Raw genomic sequence first — 26,725 nt, forward strand, 5'->3', positions numbered from 1 at the left:
CTGAGAGGCATCCTCGGCAGGAAGCGAGACTGTGATGTGAAGGTCTCGCAAACAGCCCCTCCGCGCTCCCCGAGCCCCCAAGGCCCAGCAAAGCCGCAGGCGACGCCGTGGGAGGCGCCGCCGGAACCGCGGGAAAGTGCGGGGCCGGGAGGGGGAGGCGCGGCGGGAACTCGTACGCATGCGCACTCCGCAGGCTCACAAACCCCGCCGAGCACCCTAGCAACTGGGTTTCAAGCCAGTGTGTAGCCCGACTAAATGGCTTGCTCGGGAGTTCTAGCCCCACCAGCCGGTTTCGGGTTTTCCCCGTCTACGGTTCTTTCTTGCCATTTCTGCTTCTCCCCTCCACTGGTTCCCTTCGCCCTCATGGTGTGTCCCCGAGCGCCTGAGCCGACTTCTCGAATGAGTACTCGTGGTTTCCGCGTGGGAACCAACCTCTGGCGCCTCAGGCCTGCCCTCTCCCGGCTGAGGTGGCTGCTGGGGCTGGCGCTGCTCCTGGGGCTTCGGGCCGCTCGCTTCACGGCTTCCTACCTCCCCGGGTTGGCCCCAGTCAACTACGCGAGGCGGCCGGAGAGACCGCATCCAGCAAGGTGAGGACCAGAGGGAGGGAAGAACATGGGAGGGAAGGTTTCGGGGAGGGGCCTGGGGCAGACCCGGGCCGACGAGGGTCTCCTCGGCTCGGAATGCCAATGCCCTCCCTGTGGGCGTGTCTCAGGGTCTCTATCTTAGCCTCCCGCTGGTCGGATCCCGATCTCTTTTTCCCTGATCCTTCTTTCCCTCCCGGTTCCTCCAACTCTCTCAGCATCTCCTCCTCCCTTCCAGCTCCTCCCCGTCCCCCTCCTGTTCGGCTCCTCACCCCGCCCCTTCCCCTCTGTTCCGTCCACGTCAATCTCAGCTCCTCTCCCTTCCCCTCCTTCCTGGGTGCCCCCTCTACCCCTCCCTCTTACCTCCTCCTCCCCTCCCCCTCCTCTCGGCTCCTCCTCTGGTCCCTTCCCCTCTGCTCCTGCATCTCTTTCAGCCTCTCCGCCCTCTAAGCTCCTCCCTCTCCCTCTCCCTATTGGCTGCCCCTCCCCCCTCTTAGCGCCTCTCCTCCCTCAGCTAGCTCCTCCCCTTCCACCCCCAACTCCTTCCTCGCCCTCTCAGCATCTACAACCTTCCCCCTCCCTCCACTTCTTCCTCTCGTTCCCAGTACACAGTCTCCCTTTCGGGACACACACTCTCATTGTGGTCTTTCTTAGATACATATTTCTGTCACCCCTCGCTCCAGTGGTCTCACACTTTTACCCCCTTGATGCCTGTTAATCCACGTTGGTCTCCTGGGTTTTCCTCTGCAAACACACAAGACAATATTATTTACCTCTATAGACTTGTGAGAATAAAATGAGACAATGCATGAAAAGCACTTACAAAGACACCTGGCACATAGTGAGCAGTTGCTAAATTTCTGATTAGATTGCACTAAGTGCAGATACGATTTTCTTATTTACACAGTCATAGAAAGGCTATTTATGTTTGTTACCAAACGTGATAATTTTCTACATCCTCTTCTTAAAAAAAATAAATCTAACATATGGTAAAGCTGATAGCAGATATTTAATTTTTTTTTAAAAGCAGTGCATTTTGAAAAAGGATAAAGTGATTACCCAACTTGTGCTATTTTAGCAGTTTAAAAAGTCCAGTCTGGTAAGCTATCAGGTATATAGCTGAGATCCACAGAAGTAAGCAAAACTGTCCCATGAAGAGCCAGAATAGATGTCATAGTGTTCATATACCAAATCTCATGCTCTCAGAGATCATCTTTTAGATATAGTTTTAATGAATCTGGTTATTTATTCCACAAATAGAAGGACTGCTCTCTAGCAGATTAGGGGGAAAAAGAAGAGAGAGGAGGAGGAGGAGGAGGCATACGGACAGCTGACAGCCAAAGTGAAAGAGAGGTAAAACCTTTACGAATTTATGTTCTTTGGTGGGGGCGAAGGGACGTAGGTAGTAGGGTGTGGGTAGTCATCTATCGCCATTTAGCTTTTGGGCAAATAGCTCTTCTCACCTTATTTGATCCTGAGAATGTCACAGAGTCAAAGCAGATGCAATAATTGATGTACCAAATGACCCCGAGTCATCAAGGAAGGTTACATTTTGATCATTATGTTCTGTTTAAGATAGGAAAGAGGGAAGTATATTTTAGAATGATTCTTATGAAAATAGTTAATGCAAGAAAATTACTTTATGCGGGTAGCTTTAATCATCCCAAGTTCTTAAACTGAGTTCCCTGGACTCCAGGGGCTCTCTGAAGCCTCTTAAAACTGAACACAGACTTTGGTGAATGCATGTGTTTTTCTGGGGAGAGGGGCCATAGCTTTTATCATAGTCTCAAAGGGTTATATAATTAAAAAAAGGTTAAGAACAGCTGAGGTATATGAAAAATTTATGCATCCAGAGAACCCAGTGATGCTAGATTAATGAAATGTTATGAATTTATAGTTATACTGTATTAAAAATTTATAACTATACTAAATTATAAATTTATGACTATACAGTTATAAATTGATGGTAGCAATAGACCCAATTACCTTTCAGTTACTTCATTATGTATTTTTCAAGTGCTACCTTATTTTACTTTGTGTTACTAATAAATGTTCTTTTTCCTTCTTTTAGTCATCAGTAGCACTATTTGTAAATAGATTGGACTCAGTGGAATCTGTACTGCCTTATGAATATGACACGTAAGTGTGGCATGATATAATTGTGTTAAAATGTGGCTTAAGTATTTAAAGGTAATGATTGAAAGCCCTGAATATATTAAAAAATGTGGAGGCAATTTTGTAATAAAGGTAAATAGGAAAAAAAAAATGATTAGAACAGAGAGTTTTCAGTGAGGCAGATGCTTAAAAAATTAGAAAGTTGCTATACTTGATTTTCCATTCTAAGAAAGGCAAATTAAAAACTTACTCTACTTTGGATTTTTAAAATGTCTTTGCAGAGTTGTGGCTTATTTTTAAGCATAGAATAGACATGTTTATTTTTTTTCTTTTGCCGGCTAGCTTGTATGGGGATCTGAACCCTTAGACTTTAGTGTTATAACACTCTGTTCTAACCAACTGAGCTAACCAGCTAGCCCTGGAATGGATAGGTGTACAGTAAAGTTTTTAATGGATGAAGGTGCTTAGTTTAGTAGTGAGCAATTATTACATGATCAAGATTAAGTATGATCAATCATTTGAAAATAATAAATGATGCCCTTTTAAGAAAAAATGATTGTAGTACGCTTTGGTGTTACTTTATTTCCTCTAATTAAGCAGAAATAAAATCAGATCTGATTTTCATTAAAATATCAGGTATAAGTGTAGGGTGTTAATAGGAGTATCTAAAATATTATGCAAGACTACCACTTATATCTTCTACTTAAGCTATTTTATATTCAGATTTACTGAAAGGGAGTTGTAATTTTTTCACTTAGTAACCCTGTGATTTGTGAGTGTGTGGGAATGTGTTTGGGGAAAATTTATTCTCTAAGTTTTCCTTTGATTAGAACTGATAATTACAGTTTCTGAATGTTGCAGATTAGAATTATTACAGGCTTTAAACTATTCTTTGCTTATTTTTATGTAATTTGAAGTTTAACCCTGTAAATACTGTGTTTTTTTTTAACCTTAAATATAATGGTTTATTTAAAGTGTACAAATTTATTAATAAAATCTTAAAACAATATTCAATTCTATGCGAGTCTACAAATCAAATGTTATTTTCAATATTATCTCACACAACAGATAGCTGAACTGAGTAACACTTGTATATTTTCATTTTTGTTGAACAATCTAACAAAGCCATTTATTTTTATTTTATTATATTTATTTTCAATTTTATTTATTTATTTTTCAATAACCTTAATTTTACTAGTATTTTTTTTACATTCTAAGATGTTGTTGCCCTGCAGTGGGAGGGGGAGAGAGGTGGGGGTAAGGGTGCAGGGGGTGTGGGGGTGCGCTCCTTCACAGGATGCCATGGGGGGGAGGGGGCGTGGCTAAGGCCCTTAGGATTAAAAAAAAAAAAGTCTTGAATGTTAAGAGCAGCAATATGAACATGTTAAGTAATGAATTCCTAATTTTCAGAGGTTAAACAATCTAAAGAGAAATATATACAGAGGTCTATAAACCATAATTAGACACTTTCTGGGTCACATGTTTAGAAGCAATACCATGAACAGTGGAGAGGCTAGATGAGTTACAAAGACTGATTTCTTTGCTTTATTATCTTACTTGAACCTTTCCTCTTTTAACTTTGACTTCTTTCAAGACCCTGGAAAGAAAAAAACCTTGTGAAAATCTTGGACAAGTACTATTTGGAGAACGAATAACATGATCTCCTTATACTGTTATTCAGCTGATCTTATTATTAAGTCTTATTTTAGAATGAATCTTCTCCAAACTGACAACTTAAAATTGTAGCAAAAAAGTCTTTGTTTTAAAAGGAAGTAGAGAAAAAAGAAAAGGAGGTAGAATCTGGTGTTGCCAGAAGAATGCATTAAAATATGCTGTCTCAGCTATCCGTAATAGTGGTTCTGCATTTGCCTTTCAAGTTTTATTTTTGCTTTATAAAGAAAAAAAAGTTCATTTACTTTTCTGCGCATATTTTGGGTAGGGTCATATAAGCAGATGTAATTGGACTCTTAGTGTCTATTGATATTGCCTTCAGTATCTTAATAGATATGGGGAAAGAATGAAGATGTTTTCATAAGCAATTTAGAGTGAAAATGTTTTCATAAGCAGTTATGACTATGAAGGCATTAACCTTTTTTCTTTTTTTCTTCTTTTTAAAAGGATCCAAACCCGCGGCATTGGTGTTCTCAGCACCGCACTCTCCCGAGTGAGCCACGGGCCAGCCCTAACCTTTTTTCTTTTCTTCCACTTTAATTGAAGTATAATTGAAGTACTACAACAAGCTGCACATATTTGAAGTGTAAAATTTGATCAGTTTTAATACATGTATACACTTGTGAAACCATAAGGGATTAGCTTTTATTAAAGCCATTTATTTTGAAATAATTATAGATTCACAGGAAGTTGCCAAAAAAAAAAAAAAAAAAAAAAAGAGCGGGGTCATCCTGTATACCCTTCACCCATATTTGCTCCATGGTAATGTCTTGTGTGACTATCGTACAATATCAAAACCAGAAAATTTTGACATTGGTGCAATGCACAGAGCTTATTCAGATTTTACTAGTTTTACGTGTGTGTGTGTGTGTGAGAGGCGAGGAGGGAGATTCTTTGCCATTTCATCACCTGTGCAGATTCCTGTAACTACCCACCACAATCTAGATAATCAAGAAGCTGAATAGTTCCATCACCACAAGGCTCCCTGTGCTTCTGCTTTAACAGCCATCTGGACCCTTCTCCCATATTCCTTACCCATGACAACACTAATCTCTTCTCAATTTCTACAATGTTGTTATTTCAGGAATGTACTATAAATGGAATCATGCAGTATGTAGCCTTTAGGGATTGGCTTTTTTCACTCATTGTAATTCCCTTGAGATCCATCCAGGTTGTTGTGTATATCACTAGTTTGTTACTTTTTGTTGCTGAGTAGAATTCCATGGTATGGATATACCATTGTTTTTAAAGTATTCACCCCATTGTAGGACATTTTGATCATTTTCATCTTTTGGCTATTACAAATAAAGCTGCTATGAACATTTATGTGTAGATTTTTGTGCAAATTGGTTTTTGTTTTTCTGGGATAAACACCCAAGAGTGCAATGGCTGGCTCATTTGATAGTTGCATGTTTACTTTTGTAAGAAGTTGCTTGTTTTCTAGAGTGACTGTATTAATATCTCCACTAGCAGTGTGTGAGTGATCTAGTTTCTCGGCATCCTTGTTAGCACTGGGTGTTGTCATTATTTTTTATTTTAGCCATTCTGATAGGTGTGCAGTAATAGCTCATTGCGGTTTTAATTTGCATTTTCCTGATGGTTAATGACGTTGAACATCTTTTCATATGCTTATTTGCCATCTGTATATCCTCTTCAGTGAAATATGTCCCTTTTTGCTCATTTTCTAACTGAATTCTTTGTTCTTTTATTGTTGAGTTTTTAGATTTTTTTATACATTCTAGATATAAATATAGTCGTTTGTTGCAACAGTGGTTTGCAAATAGTTTCTCCCAGTCTGTAGCTTGTATTTTTATCCTCTTAACATGGTCGTCACAAAACAAAAGTTTTAAAATTTGATGAGGTGCACTTATCAAGTTTTCCTTATATGGACTGTGCTTTTGATATTAAGTCTAAGAAGACTTCACACAATCTGAGGTCCTGAAAATTTACTTCTATCTATGCTTTCTTCTAAAAGTTTTATAATTTTTCTTTATACATTTAAGTCTGTGATCCATTTTGAGGTTTTTTTTTTTTCCTTTGGTTTAAGATGTGAAGTTTAGGTTGAGATTAACTTTTTTTTCCCGATAGATATCTAACTGCTTCAGCACAATTCGTTGAAAAGACTATCCTTTTTCCATTGAATTGCTTTTGCCCCTTTGTAAAAAATTACTCCGGCATGGTTGTATGGGTATATTTCTGAGTTCTCTATTGATCTGTTACATTGCTCTGGGCATCAGGAATTAGCTTTTTAATGATTAAAGTTGCACACAATACCCTTGTGGAGTACCATTGTTCTAATATTGTTCTGTACCTTCAAGAAATGCTGTCCCTTGGACTGAATAAACTTGGCAGTGCTGTTCAACTGAGCTGCCAATAAGGGATTTTTTGGTTAATATTTGTGTGATTTCAGAACATGAGGTGCTAAAGGTAACTCTTTTTTCATTGTTTATTCTTGCTCATTATTTCCAGATTAATAACACTGGCAGTTTACCTTGATAATCCTCCATAGCTAGACCTTCCAAACAAGATGTGTCATATTAAAAGCATCAAATATTTTATTATCACATTTTTTTAGTAACAGCTTTATTGAGAGATAAATCATATACTGCATAATTCATCAATTTAAAGTGTCTAATTCAGTGGTTTTTACTATATTCAGAATTTTACAACCATCAATAAAATCGATTTTATTATCACTTTTAAGTGAATGGTTGGTTTGTTTTTTTGGTGACTGGCCGGTATGGGGATCTGAACCCTTGACCTTGATGTTGTCAGCACCACACTCTCCCAAGTGAGCTAAACTGCCAGCCTGAGTTAAGGGTTTTATAGCAGGGTAATTTTCAGGAAGCTACAGTGGGTTTTATATCCCATCTTCTATATTAAGGAAGAAGGCAAATTCTTCTGTTTAGTGGTGAAAGCATTGTGTGTGTGTGTATATGTGTTAGTCTAATTGTAACCATTTCAGTTATGAATTGAAACTTAGAAGAGACAGTGTTGAGAATGATGACATATGAAGCTTTCGAAGAAAAGTTTTACCTGTAAGATAAATTGCTTATTTTGTGACATTTGACTTATAAAATGTAGCCCAATCTCTTAATATTTTAATTGTTTTTTTAACAGTTTTCTTTTAACAAAACAGAAACATGTATAAAAGTTTGCATAAAATCTTATGATTCAGCAAATAAAGACCAAAAATGCAAGCTGGCTTTTTCGAAGAAAGGAATACAACAAAATTACCAACATCACTGGTACTTTTGGCATCTGAAACAAAATGACTTTGTCTACGGCCATACCACCCTGAACGCGCCTGATCTCGTCTGAAACAACATGACTTAACTTTTTAAATCCTTTCAAAAGTACTTTTAATAGATACAGTATTTGAAATTGTATACTATTTTTTGTGACCTTTGATTAAAAATTTGAACTTGATAATAACAAACAAAAAATTTGAACTTAAATATATGTAAGATGACATTTATATTGCTAGATATAAAATACTTGTTAAATATTTTATTTAAAAAATATTTATACCTAGGATCATTGATAATGTGCCAGCAACATGGTGTTGTGATATGGAAGATGGAAAAAAGTACTGTACAACAGGATTTCCAATAGGATGTTTTATTACCAAAAGTGGAATATCAAAAGATGCTTGCATTATGAGTGTAAGTGTTGAGAACTTACTACAGAAATACAAGAATATTGCTTCACTTACAATTCACTTTCTATTATAGTCATTTAGCAAAGATTAATGGGACATCTACCATCTAGGCTTTGTGCTAGGTGTTGGGGATACAAAGACAAGTAGGCATTGTCCCTGACCTGTAGAAGTTTGTAGCCCTAAGAAGGGAGATAGACATGCAAACAAATTTATGCAATAAAATGTTATGTGATAGGAGACTAAGGGGCAAGGGGTATATAATGGAAGGAATGAAAAAGTGTTTGTCAAGCAAATGGGTGGGTGAACATTTCTAGTAGAGAAATCAGTGTGATCAAGAGCTTGGAAATGTGAAATAGCATACTGTATTTGGGGAACTGTGAGTAGTCTAGTATGTGTGTGGCATAAGGTTTGAGGTTTGGGAGAGTGCAGCTAGAGATGAAGCTAAAAAGGGGGTAGGCAGAAGCCAGATGCTAAGGAAAATAGCATCAAGTACCTCTAATGTGCTAGGAACAATGCTGTATTGTCCTATATGCAGGGACTATTTAATCCCAGAACAGCTCTGTTGCTAGAATCTACTACTGCTGCTTTATAGATGATGAAACTGAATCTCGGAGAGGGCAACTGACTTGATTAGAGTCATACAGCTAAAAAGTGGCAGAGGTAGGACACAACTCAGATCTTATTAGCACGGAAGTCTCAGTTATACTGTTTGAAATCTGTCTTGTGGTTCTCACACTGTTTTCTGCTGGGCCCTAGGGTAACAGAAGTGTCTTGCGGCTGCCATGGAGGCTAAAGGAAGAGGCTGAGTGGGCATGGAAGAGCTTAATCAGGGCAGCTCTGCTTTTAATTTGTTTTATATATATGGAGACTTGACGGGACCAATGATGGGGACAAAGGGAAAAGGTGAGGGAGGATATAGGATAACTCCCAGGTTTCTGGCTTGTCTAGCTAATGGTACTCTTAACTGCTTCTTTCCAGAAAACAAGGTCAGTGTTTTAAATTTCAGTCATTCATGTACTGCTTTGGTGATTTTTGCTGTATCTGAAGCACCTGTATTATTATTTATCTATTTTTAAAAATCCATTATTTAATTTAGATGTATTTAGAAAGGAAACCATAATATCCCAGAAATTCCAGATTTAATGTACTATTTATATTTTTTGTTTATCTAATTTCAAGTAAATATATAAAGCGTAAAGTACAAATTATTTTTCAATCTACTACTAAAATCATCTCATATGTCTCCAGTGGTATGTATTCTTCACAATGGAAGCAGTGAGATAGGGAATATAGGAGGAAAAGCAGCAAACAACTGCTTAATCAATCATTCGTTTAAAGTAAGGGTAAACTGGCAGGAGAGAGGAGTTAATGAACGGGAGGAATTTTCGTTAATATAGTTTGTGTTTGAGACCATATATGAAAGTGAGTTTTTTGAGACCATTTAAAGACCAAGTCTTTCAAGATCAAGTCTGGGAAGAATAAAGGGACCAATAGGATGAAAGAGCTCCAGTTGGCAAGAGTAGCAATAACTTTATCAACATTTGTGGACTGTCCACCTAAAATTATCAAGGTTAAGTAAAAAGATAAGTAAAACCAGCAGTTACCTTTAGCTATTCCTTTTATAAATAGAGGTATTCCTTCTTGTGAATTTTCTTATGTATTTTTATTTTAAGAATATTTATTTTAGATACATGTTGATGTCTTCCTCCCTCTCCCCCCTTACACATAGGCTTCTTTTTATTGTGCAATGAAAGCTTCAGGCAAGTTTCAGAAAGGGTGTTTATAGTATTTAAAGTGTCATCGATCATTTTGGTGGGAATAATTAGACCAGCCGTTCTCATAGTGAGGTCTGAGGGTCTCTGAGAACTTTTCAAGGAGTCTGCAAAGTCAAAGCTATTTTCATTATAGTACTAAGCTGTTATTTGCCTTCTTTACTGTCATTCTTTCCTGAGTGTACAGTAGAATTTTCCAGAGACTACATGAAGTTTAATGATGTCATTAATAAGGGCTAATGGAATGCTTTTGTATTCTTGTGTTTAAAAAACGTCCCATTTTAAGTTCTAATGCAGTAAATATAGGTAGATATAACGCACATAAGCAAAAGATTTTTACAGTCCTTAATAATTTTTTAAGGGTAAGGGTTCTGAGACAACATTTGAGAACTGCTGAGTTATATTCTTAGAATCAAAGTGGCAAACGTGATTGCCTGACTAAGGAGGGTTTTTCTGTTTTTAAATTCAGTAAGCACATTCACTTGGTGCAACCATGATTTGATTTTAATCAAAATGTATAATACTTTTAATCAAAGCCAATTACAACTTAAAAGTTGGTCTTTTTCTTGGTCTAACAAGTAAAAGTCAAATTTTGATAATTTCTTTGAGGAATTACTAGAAAAAAGAATAGTAAAGTAGAGTAGTGGACTAGAATAGAGAGTCCAGAAAGAGACCTAAATATTTATGAGAATTTAAGTTTATCATAAAGGTGATGTTTCAAATCAGCAAAGACAGCTCAGTAAATGATATTGGGACAAACAACTGTTTCAAGAAAAAAACTAGCTGGCTACCTACCTCAATCTTTATACCCAAATGAACTAAAAGTGAATTAAAGCTTTAAACATTAATAAGATAGAAGAACATGGAATGAGGAAGCAAGATACAGTCTGCAGAAACTATAAAGGGAATGATTGGTGAATCTAACTGTGTAGAGGTAAAAACAAAAATAAAACCCTTCTATATGGCAAATAAGTAGTAAACTCAGAATGCAGCTGATATACTAAGAAAAAGTATTTGCGGTATAGGTGATGAACGGTTGATTTCTTTGCTTTCTTTTATCCACAGAGCCCTCATGTAAATCAATCAGAAAAAAGCAAACGGCCCAATAGAAAACTGGGCAAAGCCTACAAACGGTCTGTTTTACAGAAAAATAAATGCAAATGGCCAAGAAACTTGAACTGATGCTCAGCCACAGTCATAATTGGAGAGATACAAATGAGGACAACACTGGGAAGCGATATTATTCATCTATCAGATCCTCAAGCATGTTAAATGGGGATACCTAGAGCTGGTTAAGGTGTAGGGAAACTCACACACTGTACAGTACATTGATACAGTCTTGCTGGAGGACATTTGCTTATAGCTAGTAAAATAAAATAGATATGTGATAACATAAGAATATGCAAAATTTACAAAACAACAGAACAATAATATACATAAAATAAAAAAGGTACATATACCTCGACCTAGTAATCCCGCTGCTAGGAATTTATGCTCCAGATGAACCTGCAAGGAATTGCTAATATGCATGCTCCATGAATGTGTTTTTTTTTTCTTTTTTTTTAAAGATGACCGGTAACGTGATCTTAACCCTTGACTTGGTGTTGTCAGCACCACGCTCACCCAGTGAGCTAACCAGCCATCCCTATATGGGATCCGAGCCTGGGGCCTTAGTGTTATCAGCACCGCACTCTCCGAGTGAGCCACGGGCCGGCCCTACCAGTGAATGTGTTTAGATGAAAGAGCTCCTGAGGAGGCTTAGTTAGTGGAGAGTCTCCCATAAACTTCAAAGGACTGTGTCACGTTGGTAGGATAGTGTGTGTAGAACAATAACTGTCATTAAGTAACATCTCGGCTTGTTTCTGTATCTTGATCATGTATTATCCTAGCTTAAAGAATTGTAGAAATATAATTTCATTTTGCATATTTACTTTGATTTATTATTTCAGTGTTGATGTTTTAGCACAATATTGGAAGTTTTTTTTTTTCCCAAAATTCATGTTAACATAAATAGCTTCATTTTCAAGAGATGATCAGTGCAAAATTTTGTATTAAATCCTGTCTCTTTTAAAAAAGTTATTCCTCATATCTCTTGGTTAAGGAAATGGAAGGGTTTCTGGGGATTTGAGATGCTAAGATGAGGATTTTTTAGGCCCATGGCCATGGGACCTACTTTTGTTCTATCATGGCCTACCATGCCAGGTATGTCTTTATGTCTTTAAGTCCCCTCCACCCCATACCCTCTTACCATAGAAACATATTATAGCTTTGATAATTACAAAAGTAACACATTTGTAAAAACCTCATACAATACAGAGGTATAAAGAATACAAAGTGAAAGTTTCCCCCTAATTCTCTCTAATTTTAATAGGTTCTTTTTATGTATATACAACTTTTTAATCTAAATAAGATTACAATATGTATATATTTCTGTAATCTGCCTTTTTATTCTTTATTGAGAAGTTTATAATGGACTTCTTTCCATGTCTATTATACATATATCAAATTTATAATAAATATATAATATAATCTCTATTTACGTCTATCTGTACTTGTTATTAATAACGCTACAGTGAGTATTCTTTTACCTCTCTGAGTCTCATCTGTAAAATGGAAATAATAATAGTGTACACCACATAGTGTTGATATAAAATAACTAGAATAATAATTGTACAGTGCTTGGGGCAGTGTCTAATATATAGTAGGCACTCAATAAGTGATAGCTATTATTGTACAACCATCTGTGTATTCTTATCTAATTATTATCATAGTATAAACTCATATAAGTGTAATAGTTGGGTCAAAGGATGTGGTCTTAAAAAAATCTTTTTGTTGTAAAAATACAGATACAGAAAATCACACAGAACAGAGGTAGTGTTTTAACGAATTATCTTAAGGTAAACACCTTTGTAAACCCTGATCAGGCTGAGAAATAGAATTTGGCCAGCCCCTCAGAAGGTTTCCATGTGTCCCTGCCCAATTACAACACCCTTCTTTCCCCAAAATAACCACTATCCTGACTTTTACACTGATCACTTCCTTGAGTTTTTTACAGTTTTATCACCCAAGTATACTTTTCTAGACACTGTAGTTTAGACTCGAACATTTTCATATTCTTCTGTCAACATTTTATTATGAGCATTTTCAAACACGCAGAAAAGTGGAAAGAATTATATAAAGGACACTCATATCATATAGCCAGCACCTAGATTCCACAATTAGCATTTTGCTATAGTTGATTTATCAGATCTATCCATCTCTTCATCCCCGTATCATTCAGTCCAATCCGTTGTGTATGTTTCTCTGTCCTCTGTTTCCTGCAAATCGTTAGTTGGATCCAGCGGCTTGATCAGATTCAGGTTAGGTTTCTTCGAGAAGATAAGGTAGTGGTATTGGTGTGTTCTTTCATCAGGAGGCACATACTGTCTTTTTGTCTCTTTGTTGGAGAAACAGAAGCCTGTGGAGTGAGCACACGTCAACCGGGAAACTAAACCCTTTTCCCTTGCAATGTCCGTCTAGCGCCCTCTACTGACAAAGCTTCTTTCGGTGTCAGTTTATAGAGGAAACCTATTTAAAGGGCCCAGATTATTATCACGGAGGGCAAAGACCATGAATTTCGAGATGAGAAGCAATACGAGGGTACTTCAAAAAGTTCATGGAAAGATTCGTATTAGATTTCAATTCTATTTTTCCACGAACGAAGTATCCTTGTGTATCAATAACCGGCCCACCTTACACACATGTACTGATCAGATAAGGAGAGCTCTCTACATATCTCCAGAAATCTCTCTGGGTGCAACTCTCTTCTCTCTGGTACTCTTCCCCACAAATTCTAGCCCCCTTAGCCTCCCTGGACTTTGAACTTTGCCTTCTAAACTCAGGAAGACCACAGGTCTCTGCTTGGGTACCTTTTTCCTGCTCCAGGGCCTGGAAATTCTCTCTGGAAAGTAAGCTGAAGGCAACGGTAGGGTTCACCTTATTTGTTTTCCTTCCCTAGGTGATCACGCTCTTATCTCCCTTGTTGAAAACTTGCTTCACATACTTTACCGATTGTTTTTGATTAAGGTGAGAGTGTGAATCTGGTCTCATGTTATTCCATCATGTCTGGAGGAAGAAGTCCAACTCCCTTACTTTCTTTTTAAAAAACTTATTCTTATTTTAATTTTTAATTGACAAAAATTGAACGTTATTTATGGTGTACAGCATGATGTTTTGATATGTGTGTACATTGTGGAATGACTAAATCAAGCTAACTTGCTTTCTTTTTGTATGCATTTGCTTGGTATAATTTTACCTATCCTCCCATTTTTAACTTTTCAGAATCTCTGTTTTAGATGTCTTTTGCATACAACGTATCGTTGAGTTTTGCTTTGTGATATTTTCTAAAATTTTCCCTTCATAGGTGAGTTAAACCCATTTACATTTATTGATATGACATTTGTTCTCAGTTCGTTGTATTATTTTATGTTGTTTATTATTTTCATATTCCACATGGTATTGATTCTGAGACTCAACTTTCCTCATATTTTAACATTTATGATACCAGGATGTGTCTTCCAGTTGGTGGTCTGTTAAAGTTTAACTGGCAGTGTTTTTCTTGGCAGTTCATAAAATAATGATGTTTTACAATTGATGATGTTTTAGATTCTATGAAATACGTATTTATTTTGAAAGTCTTTTTGTGGTCTGTATTTGTATTATTCGAATTCTTCTAATATTTAAGAAAGTTTGAAAGTTTTTTTGTTATGGTCCCTTCATTTACACCTACTTCTTACTGACATCTTTCTTTAAATGGTCGCATGCAGTTTCATTTTCATGTGTCCAGGTATGGATTTGTTTTTGTTTTTGTTCTTAACCCTGTTTGTTATTCCCTAGTTTTTCTGCATTGGTGTGTTCTATCAGTTGGGAATTCTCAGCCATTGTCAGATATTTTCTTCTTTCCTTTTCATACTCCAATTAAAGCTAAGTTAAATATTCTTATTTTCTTCATGTCTCTTTATGTGTGATACTCTCAATTCCAGCCCAATGTTTTTGATCCAAATTGTGTTCTTTTTGTACTATACCAAACTACCTTTTGTATTTTTTGAGTACCTATAGGATCTCAGCTCTGAGGATATAGTTAAGAAGTGCCTGCCACATAGAAGATGTTCAAATATATTTGTTGGATGAGCGAGTGAATGAATGAACGAATGAGACAGACAAAGTTACTAGCCTTGTGATCTACTGGGGAACACAATTTACTAGGGGATGTAAACATATAAATATGCATACTGCAGTTTGACATGACAACAGAGTTATGCGCTGAATGCTATGAAAGCAAGAATAAAGAATTCTCTTTAGTAATTTAGTAGATTAAAGGTAGAGGCCGTGGCGGGAGATTAGGTGGGATCCAGATCCTGAAGGGCCTTGTTACCTCTTTACCTATTATATTGAATACTTAGTTTATGCCAAACAGTGGTTGAAATACTTTTCACAACTTGATTTGGTCCTCACAGCACCCTGTAAGATAAGTAGTTTTATAAGCTCTACATCATAGGTGGGGAAACTGAGACACTGAGAGGTTACAATGTGGCGAAGGTCATACAAAATAGTATATGATGTACCTGAGTTTTGAACGTAGGCATTTTGACTGTGGAGCTGTGGAGTCTGTATTTGTAACCACTATGCTGTGCTTTTTCTCTGTATTAGTATATTTAGTCATGGACGTACTTCCATACCCATACATGCAAATCTACTAGCTCCATTTTATTTCTCTGTGTGGTTATACCATAATTTAACCAGATTGATGCACATTTTTGGTTGTTTCTAGTTTTTTTTGCAATTACGGACAGTGCTTCAATGAGCAGTGTTTACTCCCCACCCCAAGCTGATTCTTATACAACCCCACAGGATCACTCTTACCCTCTTTGTCATCACTGTACTAAATGATCTCTAAGATTCCTTCAGGGCTATCACCCTCAATTCTGAGAACTGCAGAGCCATAATTCTTAATCTCAGAGTTCTAGATGTTGTGGATTACTCAATATGGTAATTGACAAGGCTCATTTATACTCATTTCTGAGGATTGAAGGCCTGGGTGACATATTAGCTAACATTTATTGACGGCTTCCTATGCCAAGCACTTTACTAAGTACTTTACATGCATTATTCTATTTAATTCTCTCAGCAATCCTCTCAGCAATCCTATTATTGCCCTCCTTTTTAAAATGAGGAAACTGAGGTTTAAAGAGGTTAAATGATTTGTCTGTGGTCATATAGCTAGTAAATGGTCTGATTGCAAAGCTTATATTCTTAACCCTTAAATTAGTTTGCTAGGGCTGCCATAACAAAATAGCAAAATCAACAGAAATTTATTCTCTCACAGTTCTGGAGGCTTGAAGTCCGAAATCAAGGTGTCGGTAAGGTTGGTTTCTTGTTAGGGCTCTGAGGGAGAATCTGTTCCATGTCTCTCTCCTAGCTTCTGGTGATGGCCAGCAATTCTTGACATTCCTTGGCTTGCAGTTACATCGCTCCAATCTCTGCCTCTGTCGTCATATGGCATTCTCCCTGTGTGTCTCTGTTTTCACGTGACCTTTTCCTCTTCTTATAAAGACACCAGTATATTGGATTAGGGCCCACCCTAATGGCCACATCTTAACTTGATTATATCTGCAGAGACCATATTTCCAAGTAAGGTCACATTTACAGGTACTAGGGGTTAGGACTTCAACATATCTTTTTAGGGGTCACAATCCAAGCCGTAACAACTCTTATTGCAAAACTGCCCCCAAATCTTAATGGAAATATAGTTGTTCATTCTCCCTTAACCACTCCCACCAAAAAAGAGCAGTCAAAAGTGTTCACTGTTCTGTACTAGAGCAGTGGTTCTCAAAGTGTGGTTTGGGACCAAGAGTATTGGAATCACCTGGGAGACATGCAGAATCTCAGGCCCCATCCCAGATCTAGTGAATCAGAATCTGCATTTTGGCAAGATCCCTGGGTGATTTGTATGAACCTTCGAGTTTAAGAAGTATTGATCTAGGAAATCTGGATAATTATCTTCAGAGTTCTGGCTACTAGGGAGTGAGCTGATTTACACTTGGCTGATAGGGAGAGTTAAATTCACTTTTTATCTGTTTGATGCTTCTTATTATAAGTGTGAATTTATCCTCATCCTGGAAAAATTGGAAAGTACAGAAAAGTATAAAGAAACGGCAGAAAAATTATTGACTATGATATTACGAGTTAACATTATGAAACATTTCCTCTTATTTATTTATTTATTTTTTTGCTTCATTACTTTTACCATACATAAAAACCATCTCGATATGTTTAAACTTTATATACTGGTAAGATCGTATTAGTTAATTTGTATTACTTCACAGTTTTGTGTAGTTAAAACTCAGAAAAATACATGCATTTATGAATTTTACAGTTTTGCAATATTATTCCTGAATTTTCACTTTTAGGATATTTGTGTGACATAACTGAGACATACATTTTGGAAAATCAAATAGGCATTTTTACTCCCTTCTAAGCATCTAGGTACAATGTAATGTGAGGAAGAATTGACAGGTATGGAAGAGAGTAGACTTATAGAGGGAATCCTAACTCTCTTCATTTAGTTGCTGTCTTATGACAAAGGGATTATATTTAGATTTCTGTTTCTTCAGAGGACAAGTCTAATACCAGTGGAGTCTATTAGGAAAGTATTAGCTGAGTATAAGGAAGAATCTGCTAATGACTAATGCCTTCAAACAGTTGAATAAGCAACTTTAAGAATTAGTGAGTACTTTATCCCTGGATGTATGTAGGGAGAGCCTGGACCATTCAGCTCTTAGAGATTGTACAATTAGACATCCAGTATAGTACCTACCTGGTCCTCGTAAGTGCCTGATGAATTGTAAAGGGCCATTCTGCACTGGGTAGGAGATTGGACAGGGAACCTTTAATGTTCCAACTCTAGGATTCTTTGAACTGTTGGGTAAGTTTAGTACTTTTCAATTGCTAAAGGTAAAGAGGGAAATATATCATACAATGTATAAAATCACGATCCATTATTGGCAAAGTATTACAAAACCTGAAATATCAGTATGGAGCAAATTATCCCTTGAAATTTAAGTGAAGCATATCAAAGGAGGCAGGTGTGGTATAGTTTTCCGAACATGGAACAGGGAATTAGGAAATTTGGATTCTAGTCTTATCTCTGCTGGTTCTATTTTGGAAGTCAACCCTGAAGTCATAGAAATGAATTGAACTTCATTGTTTTTAGGCTTACTATCTTATTTTACTTTAGCCAAGATTATTCCATTTGTAACAGCTGGTGGACAAAGGGAAAGAATAATTAGAGAATGTAATATGCCAGATTTGACCATGGGTAGGTTAACCTGATGTCTCATAGACTTAATTTCTTATCTGTAAAATGAGGAGGCTGAATTAGGAGTTACTAATGTGGAGCCTGATGCATCAACCTTTGGAAATTTTTATTTATGTGTATTTTTTATGGGGAAAAGTGTCCATAGATTTCATTACATAAACAGGTCCCAAATGGTTAAGAACACTGGTACTTTACAACTCTGTTTTTTTTTTTTTCATGTCATCGATTTGTTTATTTTTTTCCCAGTAAAACTTTAAAACATTGTATATATTTAAGGTGTACAGCATGATGTTTTGATATACATGTATAGTGAAACGATTACTACAGTCAAGCAAATTGACATATCTATCACCTCACATGGTTACCTTTTTTGCGTGTGTATGTAAGCACCTAAAATCTACTCTCTTAGCAAATTTTTAGTATCCAATACGATATTATTAACTTTAGTCCTTGTGCTGTAGGTTAGATCTCTAGACTTATTCATTCTACATAACTGCAAATTTGTAACTGTTTTCCTACGTCTCCTCATTTCCTCCCCCGCCCCACCATCATTCTACTGTGTTTCTATGTATTTAACTTTAAGATTCCATACAGAAGTGAGATCATGCAGTATTTTTCTTTCTGTGTCTGGCTTGTTTAATTTAGCATAATGTCCTCCAGGTTCATTCATATTGTTGTTAATGGCAGTATCTCCTTCTTTTATTTTTTAAAATTTATTTTATTTTGTTTAATTTTTTAATTTTTTAATTTTTATTGAATCAAAATTGATTATACATATTTTGGAGGTTCAACATTGAGATATGTTGATCAAATCAATATTACTAGCATATATATTGTTACAAATCATACTTACTCTTTATGCCCCTTGTCTAATCGCACACCCCTCCCCCCCTTTCCCCTGTAATTACCCTAGATTTCTTCTCTCCTTCTGAAAGAATAATGGTTACTCTGTTGATTTGTTGCCTAGATGATCTGTCCAGTGCTGAGAGGTGTGATCAGGTCCCCCAATATTATTGTAGAGCAGATGCTTCTTCTGTCACTCTGGAATGGGCTTTGTGGAGAGAGACATCCTCTTCTTTTCTTTATCTCCGCTGGTGACTCTCCTTGTGTCAATGCACTCCAGTGGTTGGCGGACCATCTCTGTGGTGGTTGTGGTGTCTAGCTGCTTTCACGGCAGCCATGGTTATTGTGGTGGCTGTGGTGGGCCACCCACATGGAAGAAATGTTTTTGGCATGCTCCTTGGTGCTGGTGCAGTCTGTCTTGTTGTTGGGAGAGGGGTCTGGTCCCCGGGTGAGCCCGAGGCACTGGCGCAGTGTGCCTGGTTGAGGGGAGTGGGGGTCTGTTCCCCGACTCCATCCCTCAGGTCCCTGGGGAGCTCTGAGGTGCTGGTGCAGTGTGCCTGGTTGTGGGATGGGGCTCTGGTCTATGGCTCCATGCCTCACATCTCCTGGTGGACCCTAGGCACTGGCGCTGTGTCTGAGCTGGAACTAATTTTTTTGTCCTTTGCTTACTTCTAAAGTGGGGGAACTTCCTGTTGGGACCAGTACTTGAGCTGTGTGGTTGAGCTAAATTGCTGCTTTGCTGCTGCTTCCCTAGGGAAGGCTTTTTGTGCAGCACGGGTTATAATGGCTGACTTTATAGGTACTTCCGGCTCTCCGGAAACTCGTTGCACCTGGGTTGTGTTAGTAACTCTGATCTGGGCCTGAGTCTTTTCATCAAACTATACCCCATGCAATTCTATATTCCTGACAAGTCTCTTCTGAGTGGTCCTATGCTGACTGTGGTGCAGATCAGCTGTCCTTGCTGTGCCCCAGTGTTTTCCCAGTGGGCCCGTCTCTCCCACTGCCCCTTGCTGCAAACACTTTCCATGGGACGAGCCATGCACCAGTCCCTTGCGATGGCTCACCAGCCTCTGAGTGGCTCCATTTTTTTCAGTTGTCGTGGTTCCTTGCTCCCATGTACATCTATGGGAACCCTCTTAGTGGTCTTGTTGTCCTGGGGGCCACCAAGGCCCTATTCTCCCCTGCCGCCTCCAAGCAACTCCATCCAAAGGGCACAGCTGTGGCTTTTAACAGCTCCTTCTCTGTGTTTTCAGCAGTTCTAACCTTAAAGTGGCCATGGCATGAAATGGTCAGAGCAGTTTTTCCTTTCTCTCATCGTGGCTTCTCCTGCCTTCATGCACTCCGTAGGTCTCTCCTCCTCTTCCCCTGAGCTCTAGTGGCCTCAGCTTGGCTGTTGTTGCTTTTTTATATAGTTGTAAATTGGTTGATTTGTGGGAGAGAGTGACACTGGGGACCATCTATTCTGCCATATTGACTGGAACTCTGGATTAGTATCTCCTTTTTTAAGGCTGAAAAATATTCCTCTGTGTATGTTTGTGTGTGTTTGTAGGTTTGTGTATCTCACAATTTCTTTATTTATTCATACATCAATGCACACTTAGGTTGTTTTCATATCTTGGCTACTGTGAATAATACTGCAATGAACAAGGTAGTGCAGATATCTCTTGGACATACTGATTTTGTTTCCTTCAAATATATACCCAGTAGTGAGATTGCTTGATCATGTGGTAGTTCTAATTTTAATTTCTTGAGGAATTTCCATACTGTTTTCCATAATGGCTGCACTAGTTTACATTCCCACCAGCAATGTATAAGGGTTCCCTTTACTCCACATCCTCACTAACACTTGTTATCTCTTCTCTTTTTGATAAAAGTCATCCTAACAGGTGTGAGGTAATATCTCATTGCAGTTTTGATTTGCATTCCCCTGATAATTAGAAAGTCCCAATTCTGTTTTATCTTAGTAAAAGAATATTCTTTTTTTTTTTTTTTTAACAGAAAAAGCAATCCTTTTTTTTTTTTTTTTCAGTGGCTGGCCGGTATGGGGATCTGTACCCATGATCTTGGTGTTACAAGGCTGTGCTCTAACCAACTGAGCTAACTGGCTGGCATCTAGGATATTCTTTTTAAATTAGTGGCTATGTTAGAAATTTTAAAGCTTATCTCCATAAGGTGTTGCAAAGAGGAGTTAAAAGGCTTAGGGTATATTTATGAATCACAGGAGTAAACATAGCTACAAAGAGACATGAGGAAATACCTTACCATTGTCAAGGGCAATTACCCATGCTTTCTTTGTGTATGTCACTTTGGATATCTGGAACAGGATGATAGATGTGAGATCTGACTTAGGATGGCTGTTCATATTTGAAGTGATTTGATTAGAAAGGTAGTAAACATACTCAGCCATAAAAAAGAATGAAATTCTACCATTCGCAGCAACATGGATGAACTTGGAGAAAAGTATGTTAACTGAAATAAGCTAAGTACAGAAAGAGAAATATCACATGTCCTCACTCCTAAGTGTGAGCTAAAAATAAATAAATATAAAGAAAGAAAGAAAGAAAAAAGAAACAACAAATACAATAATATGTTGAACTTTCAGAAGGAGAGAACAGAACTGTGGTTACTGTGGGGGAGAAGGGGAAGGTGGAGGGGGGTTAGGGAGAAATTGGTTAATGGACACAAAGAATGAATACATTTTGTAATGAAGAACATGCCAACTATCCTGATTTGATCATCACACACTGTACACAAATACTGATAGCCCTATACCCCACAAATATGTGTAATCAATTATGTTTCAACAATTAAAAAAAAGAACACAGATTGCAAAGCAAACCACAAAGAAGAAAAAAACCAAATTAAGAGCAGTTCTTCTGCCTGATAGGAGAGATGTTCAGTTGGATGGAAGAGGAGCATAACTTTCATTTTTGATACATGGAAAAGGTTTTTACAGCAGTCTTCTATATGACAAAATTATTTTTAGCAATAATTATTTATGAAACCAATTATAATACTAATTTCCAGAAAAGAAATAGACAATGAATATTTTCTTCTCGTTGTTGTTCTTCTTGGCAGCTGACCAATACAGGAATGAACCCTGGACCATGGTGTTATCGGCACCATGCTGTAACCAACTGAACTAACTGGCCAGCCTCTTTTCTAAACCTTGAATATATAATTATGCCATTCAGAAGGAAGAAATAAAGTAAATAGTAAAGTACAAAAGAGAAAAAAAAAAGAAAAAAAGTATGATCATTCAGGAAGCTAATCTCACCAGCTATATGAAAATCAAACTCAATGCTTTATAGTCACATCTTATATTCTAGACCCAGATAGAGGAAAAAAGCCAAGAAAATAATTTTTTAGAGTTGTATTTATTTTACACTGCTTATAGTAATAGCTTATGTGTGCATGCAATAAAACTTTTATATAATCACTGTAAAGGTCATTTATGTGAACCCCCTGAGGACAAAGACTGTTATAATTCATCTTCTGCAGAAGTAGAAATCTGCTCAAAGTCATAGAAGTGAGTTAGACCTAACTGTTTTCTAGGCCTACAGTCTTGTGTTTTCTTTCAGGTGCTGTGCTCAGCTAATTTTCCTGTTTGTTACCTCTTTTTCCTTAAAATACTTACTTCATTTGGATTTTAGGTTACCATGCTTTCCTAGATTTCTCCTATCTCACTTGTTACTTCTCAGTCTCTTCTTCATTTCCCGAACCTCTTAATGTTGGAGGGCACCTGGACTCAGTCTTTGTACTTTTTCTCTTCTTTCTTTATTTTTTGGCGGCTGGCTAGTATGGGGATCCGAACCCTTGACGTTGGTGTTTCTCTTCTTTATTTATAGTCACACCTTGGTGGTCTTATCCTGTCTCATGGTGTTACCATGATGACTCTTAGATCACTAGACTTGTGTATCTAGCTATCTACTTGACATGTCCACTTGGATGTGCTTCTCCTATTGTCTTCTTCATCTTAGTGAGTAGCAACTTCATTCTTCCAGTTGCTCAGGCCCCCAAACCATGGCATCACCCTTGATTCTTCTTTATCACTCTTCATTCATACTCCATATCTGGTTGAATCCTCTGGCAGACTATGCAGCTGTACCTTCAAAATATATTTAGAATCCAACTTCTCATCACCTCCACCACTGTCACTTGGTCCAAGGCATCATTTTACCTCACCTGGATTATTGCAAAAACCTAGCTGGTCTCCCTGCTGCCACCCTTGTCTTCTAGAAGTCTGTTCAATACAGCATTCAGAGAATTCCTTTTGGAATATCAGTCTATGTCATTCCTCTGCTCAGAATCTTCTATTGCCTTCCCATCTCACTTAGAGTAAAAACCAAAGTTCTAAAAATGGCCTATAAGACTTCATGCAGCTCATATGTAATGCCGGTGGTTTAAAATAGGGATTCTACCCTTGGTTAGAGTGCCTAACACAATTTTTGCTACATAATCTCTCTCATGTGAAAAGCAGATATTTTCTGTACTGGGTTCAAGGCCTGTACTTACACAGTAAACCTTGATATGCATTATCATACAGTAACTTAATTGTTTTCCTTAGTGTTAACTTTTGATCTGTGGCCTTAACAATTGTTATTTCTTTACTTTATAGCTGTTTTAAAATATGTTCTGGCTCTAAATAAAATGCATCCATTCTACAGACAGTTATGGACATATAAGGGTATATTGTGTACCAGATACTAGGGTTACAAAAACAAATAGAAAGAGGTGCACATCAATAACCTCTACAGTTGTGAGTAAATGGCTTTATTGTGCACATATATGTACAGCAAACAGCAATTCCATAAGGATTGTATATTATTCTTTAGACAGAAGCCAAGGGATAAATTGTATGTTGAGTAAATAAATCAAAAGGGAAGTATCACTGCTTCTCCTTTTGATTTTTCTCCTGTCTCCCCTTTATTCCTTTTTTACTTTTTGAGTGATGAAAGTCTCCTTATCTGCTACCAAATATTTGCTAGCTCCATTAGTCCTGTCTACTTCCAAACATCTCTAGTTTTTTCTGCCCCCTCATTTTCTGTTTTCTTTATTTTTAATTGTTCTCTTTTTCAGACACAAAAAGGTCATGTAGATTATATTCTTGGTATCTTTCATTGCTAAGCATGGCACTTTATATACAGTAGGCCCTCAAATCTCTGGGTGCACATAAATATGATTTCCGCTTTATCTATTTAGTTCTCTAGCCCTACACCTAAGATTATCAGATAAGTTATTTAGTATATCGAAGAGGGAGAAATAAAAGATGAAAAATAAAGCCATTTGCTGATAGAAGGTTTTTTTTTTTCTATGTACAGGCAAAGGGAAAGTTTGGAAGTATTGAGTTTTGGGTGGTATATTGAATCATTTAGAAACAAAAGTATTTTAAATCACAAAGAGTCTTAAATGCAGAATATAATGGAAAATCTATTTTTTCAGCCTGCTATTACATGCCTGAATAGCCATGAATTAAAAATTTTATAATTTCAGTTTCATATAAAAATTCCTTTTCCTTCCATTTTTTCTCTTTTATTAGCTATAAGGATTCAGTTGAAAACCACCTAAAATGTAATGGGCCCCCTATGGAAATTCCTGGAGAATATATAGATAAGTTACATGTGTCCTACACTTATTCTATGAAATTTAAAGTAAGCATTCCATGCCATCATCTTATTTTTTATCCAAATCACATATGTAAATATCATATACTTAATATTTTCTTTTAATATTTTCTTTTATTTTATTTTGTCGATATACAATGTGGTTGATTATTGTGGCCAAATACCGAAACCTCCCTCCCTCCTCCCTCTCCCCCCTCCCTCCCAACAATGTCCTTTCTGTTTGCTTGTTGTATCAACTTCAAGGAACTGTAGTTGTTATGTCTTCTCCCCCCCCGGGTTTTTTTTCTGTGCGTGTGTGTGAATTTATTTATTTATTTTTATCTCCCACCAATAAGTGAGAACATGTGGTATTTCCCTTCCTGTGCCTGACTTGTTTCACTTAATATAATTCTCTCAAGGTCCATCCATGTTGTTGCAAATGGCAGTATTTCATTCGTTTTTATACCTGAGTAGTATTCCATTGTGTAGATACACCACATTTTCTGTATCCACTCATCCGATGATGGGCATTTGGGCTGGTTCCAACTCTTGGCTATTGTAAAGAGTGTTGAGATGAACATTGGGGAACAGGTATACCTTCGACTTGATGATTTCCATTCCTCTGGGTATATTCCCAGCAGTGGGATAGCTGGGTCATATGGTAGATCTATCTGCAGTTGTTTGAGGAACCTCCATACCATTTTCCATAGAGGCTGCACCATTTTGCAGTCCCACCAAAAATGTATGAGAGTTCCTTTTCCTCTGCAACCTTGCCAGCATTTATCATTCAGAGTCTTTTAGATTTTAGCCATCCTCACTGGGGTGAGATGGTATCTCAGTGTGGTTTTGATTTGCATTTCCCGGATGCTGAGTGATGTTGAGCATTTTTTCATATGTCTGTTGGCCATTTGTATATCTTCCTTAGAGAAATGCCTACTTAGCTCTTTTGCCCATTTTTTAATTGGGTTGTTTGTTTTTTCTTGTAAGGTTGTTTGAGTTCCTTGTATATCCTGGATATTAATACTGTGTCAGTTGTATACTTTGCAAATATTTTCTCCCACTCTGTTGGTTGCCTTTTAAATCTGTTAATTGTGCTCTGCTTTGCCATTTTTGTAATGTGATGCCTTGAGTCTCTGAAATCACCAGCAAGGAAGGCCTTCACCAGACGTGTTCCTTGGACTTTGGACTTCCCATCCTCAGAAACTGACTGAAAGATTCCTTCCTTTCTCCACTTCTGACAAAGGTTTCACACAGAAATTATGAGGTGAGAAGAAATGTGAGGACTAATTGAGGGACCAGGAGGCACTCTGCTAGATGACTCTTTAAAATGTTTCCTTCATCGGGAGGGCAAGGAAGTATGGGCTGGGCTGACTGTCACTCCACTGCACCCTGGGCTCCGGCCCCCGGTAAACTTCCTGTTACTGGGAGGCAGATACCATCTCTGCGGCCACCAGTTCAGAAAAACGCCTAACCGATTTCTGGTTAGGAATAGTGTGGTTGGAGAGTTCCCAAGTCTGCTTGAACCTGCCAGAGAGCTGACTGTGGTCGGGCACCAGACTCGGTCCACGCCGGGGGGAAACAAAGGTGAACCATGTGCTGCGGGCTCCCCCGAGGAGCTCACGCTCTGGTGCGGGAGATAAGACAAGTACACAAATAACCGCGATACCAGGAGGACGGTGATAAGTCCCGAGAAAGATCTACACAGTGCTACAGAGGCACCCAGAGCGACCAGTCGTCTGCGCCTAGCAGAAACCTGGTAGACTTCCTGGGCGAGGCAGTGCCGAGCAGGATCTTGAAGGCCCAGCTGATAGACGAGGGTTGCAGAAGACATGCCCCAGACCAGCCCAGTGCGCACAGAGTGGGGAGACGTCTGGCTAGGGAGGCAGAGACTCGACAGAAACCACACACCCTGTGGGGTTGCCACTGCACGATCCAACAGCCTGGGCCAGAGCGCACGGAACAGGGAGAAGTCCTGCACGGGAAGTGAAAGCTCAGCAGAGACCACACACCCTGCGGTACCGCCCCGTGATACAGCAGCCCAGCAGAGTCCAAGCTGACCAGAGAGCTGGCTCCCCGGAGAGGCCCAAGGCCCAAGGCAACCATACACACAAGGCACTAGAGGC

General features: G+C 38.0%; 1 pseudogene; it reads left to right on the plus strand.

Moving 5' to 3' along the window:
- The first annotated feature begins 363 nt into the window (after window positions 1-363).
- LOC134368485 (transmembrane 9 superfamily member 2-like) overlaps window positions 364-26,725 on the plus strand; it is a 76,468-nt pseudogene continuing 50,106 nt past the window's right edge.

Source organism: Cynocephalus volans, chromosome X (genome assembly GCF_027409185.1).
Source record: "Cynocephalus volans isolate mCynVol1 chromosome X, mCynVol1.pri, whole genome shotgun sequence".
In the NCBI taxonomy this organism is placed as follows: Eukaryota; Metazoa; Chordata; class Mammalia; order Dermoptera; family Cynocephalidae; genus Cynocephalus; species Cynocephalus volans.